This window comes from Mastomys coucha, unplaced genomic scaffold, assembly GCF_008632895.1.
Source record: "Mastomys coucha isolate ucsf_1 unplaced genomic scaffold, UCSF_Mcou_1 pScaffold15, whole genome shotgun sequence".
Lineage (NCBI taxonomy): Eukaryota > Metazoa > Chordata > Mammalia > Rodentia > Muridae > Mastomys > Mastomys coucha.
Window position 1 is genome coordinate 14888244 of NW_022196897.1, and position 6000 is coordinate 14894243.

Consider the following 6000-nt stretch of genomic DNA (forward strand, 5'->3'; position numbering starts at 1 on the left):
TTGGAGAGGCCTCCAGCCAAGATGTAAATTACTACTTCCAACAAGTTTGTCTTGGTGGTTGCACCCTCTTTTGCATTGCCCCTCCCCTAGGTTGTGTGCTGTGATTCAGATTAGGCAAGCTCCATAGCCTTGCAGTTGTTCCATGCTCGTTGGCTCAGGCTTCGTGTGGGTGGGGTGGGGGAAAGGGGAAGGCACACACGTCTGTGCTGTGGTCTGCGGTTTGCCCCTTCTGCTTGTGGGGTAATGGTGCTTTTAAGTGGACAGGTGCTTCTGGATTGAAACCAACAGTAAGATGGTGAGGGGCCTCAGACCCCAACTACCCCTGTGAGTAATGAACCCTGAGTTGCTAATGGTCTTCTGTTCTGGGCATTTGTGTGGCTTCAACAGGTTTTACTCATCTGTTTTGTTTTGTTTGTTTGTTTTTTTCAAGACACAGTTTCTCTGTGTAGCTTTAGCTGTCCTAGAACTCACTCTAGACCAAGCTGGTCTCTGCTGGGATTTTTGGTGTGTGCCCCCTCTGCTGCTACTGCCACCACCGCCACCATCTAGATAATACTTCTTCTTCTTCTTTTTTTAAAAATTTTTTAAAGATTTATTTATTTATTTTACGTATATGAGTACACTGTCACTTTCTTCAGACACACCAGAAGAGGGCATCGGATCCATTACAGATGGTTGTGAGCCACCATAAGGTTGCTAGGAATTGAACTCAGGGCCTCTGGAAGAGCAGTCAGTGCTCTTAACCACTGAGCAGCCTCTCCAGCCCGACACCTCATTTTTTAAGTGAACAATTTGATATACATGTATCTTAAAGGTTATTGACCTCTGCAAGATCTTTAAGGTTGTTCTTGCCCTCTTGCCGGGGACTTGTTGCACACTCTTGCTTGTGTCTGACTCAGTCAGTTGTATGGGGACCTAGCCTTTGGTTAAGTGTGAAGGTTTTCTTTCTGCTTACCCTGTGCCCTGTACAGCACTGGGCACTACAGCGTCTGGAAGCCCCTTGCTGAATTGAACTCAATCTCCTTCTCTTCCTGAACCTGCCCCTCCCCAGTGTGAGACTCTGTGTTACCAGCAATGGGTGAAGGCTGGTCTGGGAGGGGCCCCAGCTCTATTCTGAGATACTAACTGCCCTTGTGGACACACCCACAAGGGTGGAGGCACAGCATTTGGAGGAGTCCCTGTTTCCTATAGCCCAGTTCTATCTAGCTCCTCCCCAGGCATGCCCCTCCCCAGAGGTGGGCACTACTGAACAAAGGCCTCAACTGGATCTATTCAGAGGAGGTGGTAGAGGGGCAAGCTCTCCCAGGATATGAGACCCCTATGGCTGGAAGGTAACTGCTCTAGGGGGTTGCAGTCCTAAAAGTTAGATGCCACACAGAGCCCACATAGGTGGAGACAGGGACCTGGGGATCCAGCTTAGGATAGATCTCCCGCCTCCTGCACTGACCACCCCAGGACACTAAACCTCAACCGTCCTTTCATGTGGGGCTCTACCCTGCCCCAAAGAAGGGCTCTTAAGACTGCTTGTCCAGAAGCTACCTGCTATAATTCACGTCTCAGGTGGCCACAATTGACTTTGGAGCTGCTGGCCAAACCTCTGTTTCTCATCTCTAAGGCAGCTGGCTGTAACTGGGAATCCACGTTACTGTAAGTGGAAGGCAGCTGGTAGGATGGGGTGTATCTCCTTCCCAGGCTTCAACAAGGGCCTTCCAGACCAGCCTAACAACCTCTAAGTGCTCGGGGAACTGGCAGAGTGGCATTCCAGGACTGTGACACTGGGGCTAAGGTCTCCAGCATCTCCAGGGGAGGTAAGGAGATGGGAAGTGAAGCCAGTGGTGGTGGGGAAGGAGGCCCACCTAACCCTTGCCCTCCCAGGGGCCACCAACAGCCCCCTTTACAATGGAGAAGACAGTGTCCAGGGCCGTGGTGGGGTGCTGGTGGTCACTAGTCTACTCCTCTAGCCAGGGCAAGTGGTGAGTGGGCAGATGCAAATGAGGTCTCACCCCTCACCCTTCCTCTTTCCCACAGATGAGCCGCCCTGGGCCCCCAGAGGAGAAGGTCTCTGCCACTCAGTTGTCCGGGGCTCCCGACGCCCCTGGAGATGCTCCTGGTGATGACATACATGGTGCAGAGGATTCAGACTTGGTGCCCTCTGTCACCCTGGCTGCAGCCCTCATCTTATTGTTCCTCCTGATGTCATTCTGGCTAGCATAGCCACGCTGCCAAGCCTCCTGCCACTCTGCCAAGCTTCCTACTAAGTGGGTTCCTGAGCAGAGGGCAGCAGGACAGCTGGGCTTCTAGCTCCACTCCTGGTCAATGGCATTCAATGCTGTGTGAGACTATCAAAGGGGGATCCAGTAGGAGGCTGCAGCCTCAACCCCCACGTTTAGGCAGCTCATGTTCATTCATCTGGCCTGCTTTCATTGATAACTAGCTTCACCTTTGTTCCCCATCTTTGGAAAGCCATGCTGAGGGCTTCAGATAAAGCTGAATGACTCCAGGCATTTGTATCAATGAGTGGGAGTAACTGTGTGGTCAGTCTTTCTATTCTGGGCCTCAGTTTCCCCAGTTTTCAAAGTGGGCTGGTAGTGCCTGTTTCTTGGAATTTTGAGGAAGATGCCCAGTGAGTGGCCTTCTGTGGTCACTCTGATCTCCAGCACACCAGCCTCTGAGCCCTTACTCAAAAGATTCGTGGGGCAAAGGAGCTGCCTCCAAAGGATGTACTGGTCTCATCTGCCACCTGATGGTCGAAGATAGAATTGCACTTGCATAGAGGTTCGCTTCCCAGTGTTCCAAGGATGGGCTTTTTTTTTTTTGGATGTGAAATTTTGAGATTTTTGGATGAACATGGATCCCGTTGCCCAGGGAAAACTGTTTTGACATTTGCTGCTGCTGTCTGTTCCCCATCTCTGTCTTTGATCTAAAAGCCATTAGAGAGGAGGCAACTCTCCTGTTTTAAGAGAGGATTCTGGGTGGGTCCCTTCTCAGGACACTATGCCTTCCTGCCTTCAGCAGCCTGAGTTCCAAGAGACTTTCCTCTCAGGCATGACTGATTTTCAGGTAGGGATCTGCTGGCTGGGTTTGGAAGGACAGGGCATGGTACAAACCTATCTAGAGAACCCTGCAGTTATCCACATCCCACAGGGTCACTGCTCTGCCAAGCCTGGAGGAAGGGTTTACTGAAGCGTTCAGAGAATGGACTAGGTAACCCAGGGCTGCTATGGCCTGGCTCATGGCCAGGGACTGTCAGGAGGCTCTGGGGTGTGTCCAGGAGGGCTGCCTCCGAGGGTGGGATGTTTATGTTCTTCAGGTGCCAGCTTTCCTTCCAGGAACTCGGGGTCTTGCGGGGATTCCTAGAGGTAGGAGGGGAGGAGTGAGGATGGGTCTGAGCTCTGGCTTCTGAACTATTCTGTGGCCATGACAAGGTCCCAGTAGAGGGCACTGCTCCTTTCTGGGAATATAAAGCACATGACTGTGTGCCCCACTGGGCACAAATTCCTCTGCTCCAGGATGACAGAAGTCTTAGTCCAACACTTGGGTCCTATCTTCCCAGGTAATGTGAGAAGTGAACAGGAGCCTCAGAGAGTCTTGGAAGAGTGTAGGTAGTCCTTGAAGAGGTAGTGACAGGCACTTTGGGTGGTAGACTGTGGGCAAAGACTGGGACTTGGATGATGTCTCCCACCAGCAGGATAGGAGGTGACATGCTGAGGTGGGGCTCCCAAGCAAAGAGGGAAGTGGGACTCGACTGGCCACTGTGGGGTAGACCTCCACAGTGAGGCTCTGAGTGTGAGAAGTAACAGGGCCTCCCTGCTGGAGGGGAGAAGCTGAAGCCAGACACCTGCCTGGTCCCTCATGTTCTCTGAGTTTCTACTCTTGTGCCTTTGGGTGCAGCTGGTTAGATAACAACTCTGATCTCTTTCGATCTTAGTTGTGACTTTCTGTCAGCCCCTCATCCCTCCTGATACCTCCCCACCCGTGAAGCTGACCAGATGCAAACCTAGAACACCAGTGTCCTTCTCTCCACGGCTGAGGTAACCGCTGCAAATGTCAGGCATTTATGGCAGCAGCACCCTGGAAGTCGTGAAGACTGCAGGCTTCAGGGAGCTCATGAGAGCTGGGCCATGGACAGAAATGCTTCCAGGCTTGCCTGCCTGAAATCCAGGTTATACCCACAGTTCCAGTGCCAACAAGCTACCCATGCAGGCCAGGGCAAGTGCATGCATTGTTAAATAGGACTCATGAAAATGCCCCGTGGTTTCCATGTTTCCAGTGGCCAGCTTGCTCCGTCGGGCCCCGTTCCTGGATTCTCACACGCCCAACCCATCAGCACAAGTACCTGGGGAGAATGCAGGTCGGGAAGAAATTGCATCTGCAAGAGAAATATTGTTTTATAGAATTCAGTGACCCATTCTGTAAACATTGTGGTTCTGCCTCAGGTTTTTTTTTTTTTTTTTTTTTTCCTGCCTGTCTCCTACCTCTGGCTCTTCCAGGGAGCACCAGGTAGCCAGGTGCCTGAGGTTAGGAAAATATGTGCTTTGGGGGAGTTGGCTGTTGCAAAGGGTGACAGGATGGACTTGGGGACTTTACCAGGTGTGTCAGAGAATCCAGGAGCGAGTCTGGTTGGAGTTTTCCTCCACAGGCTTGTAGAGGGACTTGTAAAATGGATACACATGTGGATTTGAATGTTTGTCTATATACATCTGTATTTATGTGTGCATGTGGATAATTATACATGCGTATGCATTTATCCATGTGGTGTTTGTATGTCGGCAGCAGCAGGGGTGAAGGGGTGGGATGAGGGATGGGGCTGGGGAGGAGGAGCATCCTCAAGAGCTGGAGTAAAACTGATAAACTGCCTACCAGCCGGGTCAGACATGGGAACATCTACAGGGAGAGTGCAAGGGGCTCACAGGGGCAAGAGCAGTGCCTCCTCGGGACAGAGATGACTTTCTGTTGTTACTGAAGAGAGTAGCTGGGGGCGGGTGCACACTCAGCTCTGCTGTGGCCTTTTCTACTCATGAAGTGGACACAGGGTCTGGGCAGGGTTGCCTCTAGGCTCTAGGTATAAAAATCCTGGGCTTTCCGTCTGGTAAACTGGGGCTGTGGACTTTCTTCTCACTTAGGATAGAGGGTTTAAACACTGTAAGGTGCATGTGGTATGCTCCAGAGCCCAGTCACCCTCCCTGTGTCACTTGTGTACCCTGACGGAAGGAGGAGGCATAGTGTTGCTGCCTTAGCGGCAGGCAGAGATGGCTCTCAGGACAGTCAGATGGTCCTACTGCCTGGCTGTCTTTCTTAGATGGGCCAGCGGTCATCTGAGAGGGGGAGGACAGGTAAGAGGAGGAGGAGGGCAGCCCAGGTAGGAAGCTGCGACCATCCTTCTGGCAGTGATGAGCAGTACCAGGTCACCCACTGATATGCTACCAAGCACCATTGACAGCCCTGGGACCCCTGGCTGATCCTCATCTTTTTTCTAGCCTTCTGTAAGGTCCTGTAAGGTCAACTCATAGTGCTGGAGGATCACCAGCTATAGGGAGAAAGGGGTGGGGTGACAGATGGGGAAGCAAAAGGGATCAGCACACAGACTAGCTGGGCAGCTGTGCAGGGCAGGGGTCTGGAGCTGGGTGACTGTTCATCTTTGAAAGGCAGAGACTTCCTTGGGAGCCATGTCCTGGGAGATCCCTCTGTTTTTCTGTATGTCCCCTCCATTTATGGGATTCCAACCCACTCACAGGTGTTAGGGACATCTTACATAGGGGCAGGAAGAGGGAATAGGGCAAGCTGCTTTGTCCCCTCCACTGCCCCATCCATGGGGCCCCTAAGGACAGCTCCTGTTTGTTCCTGGTGTCCTGGCCTGGTAACCCAGACTTGAGCTCTCACAGTGAGACTTTCCCTCTACAACCTCTGTCTCCTCAACTACAAGGCGGCACTAGCTAAGACTGCAGAGTCTTAGCTGATGCAAAGCTGATGACTATACCTGCCCTGCGACCTGGCACCTAC

At 52.1% G+C, this 6000-nt stretch overlaps 1 long non-coding RNA gene across 1 annotated transcript; it reads left to right on the forward strand.

Moving 5' to 3' along the window:
- Positions 1 to 132: 132 nt before the first annotated feature.
- Positions 133 to 2511, forward strand: LOC116091906. Its single transcript, XR_004119102.1, has 3 exons — positions 133 to 324; positions 1693 to 1808; positions 2029 to 2511. It is a non-coding gene; the product is annotated as an uncharacterized LOC116091906 (long non-coding RNA).
- The last annotated feature ends 3489 nt before the right edge of the window (positions 2512 to 6000 follow it).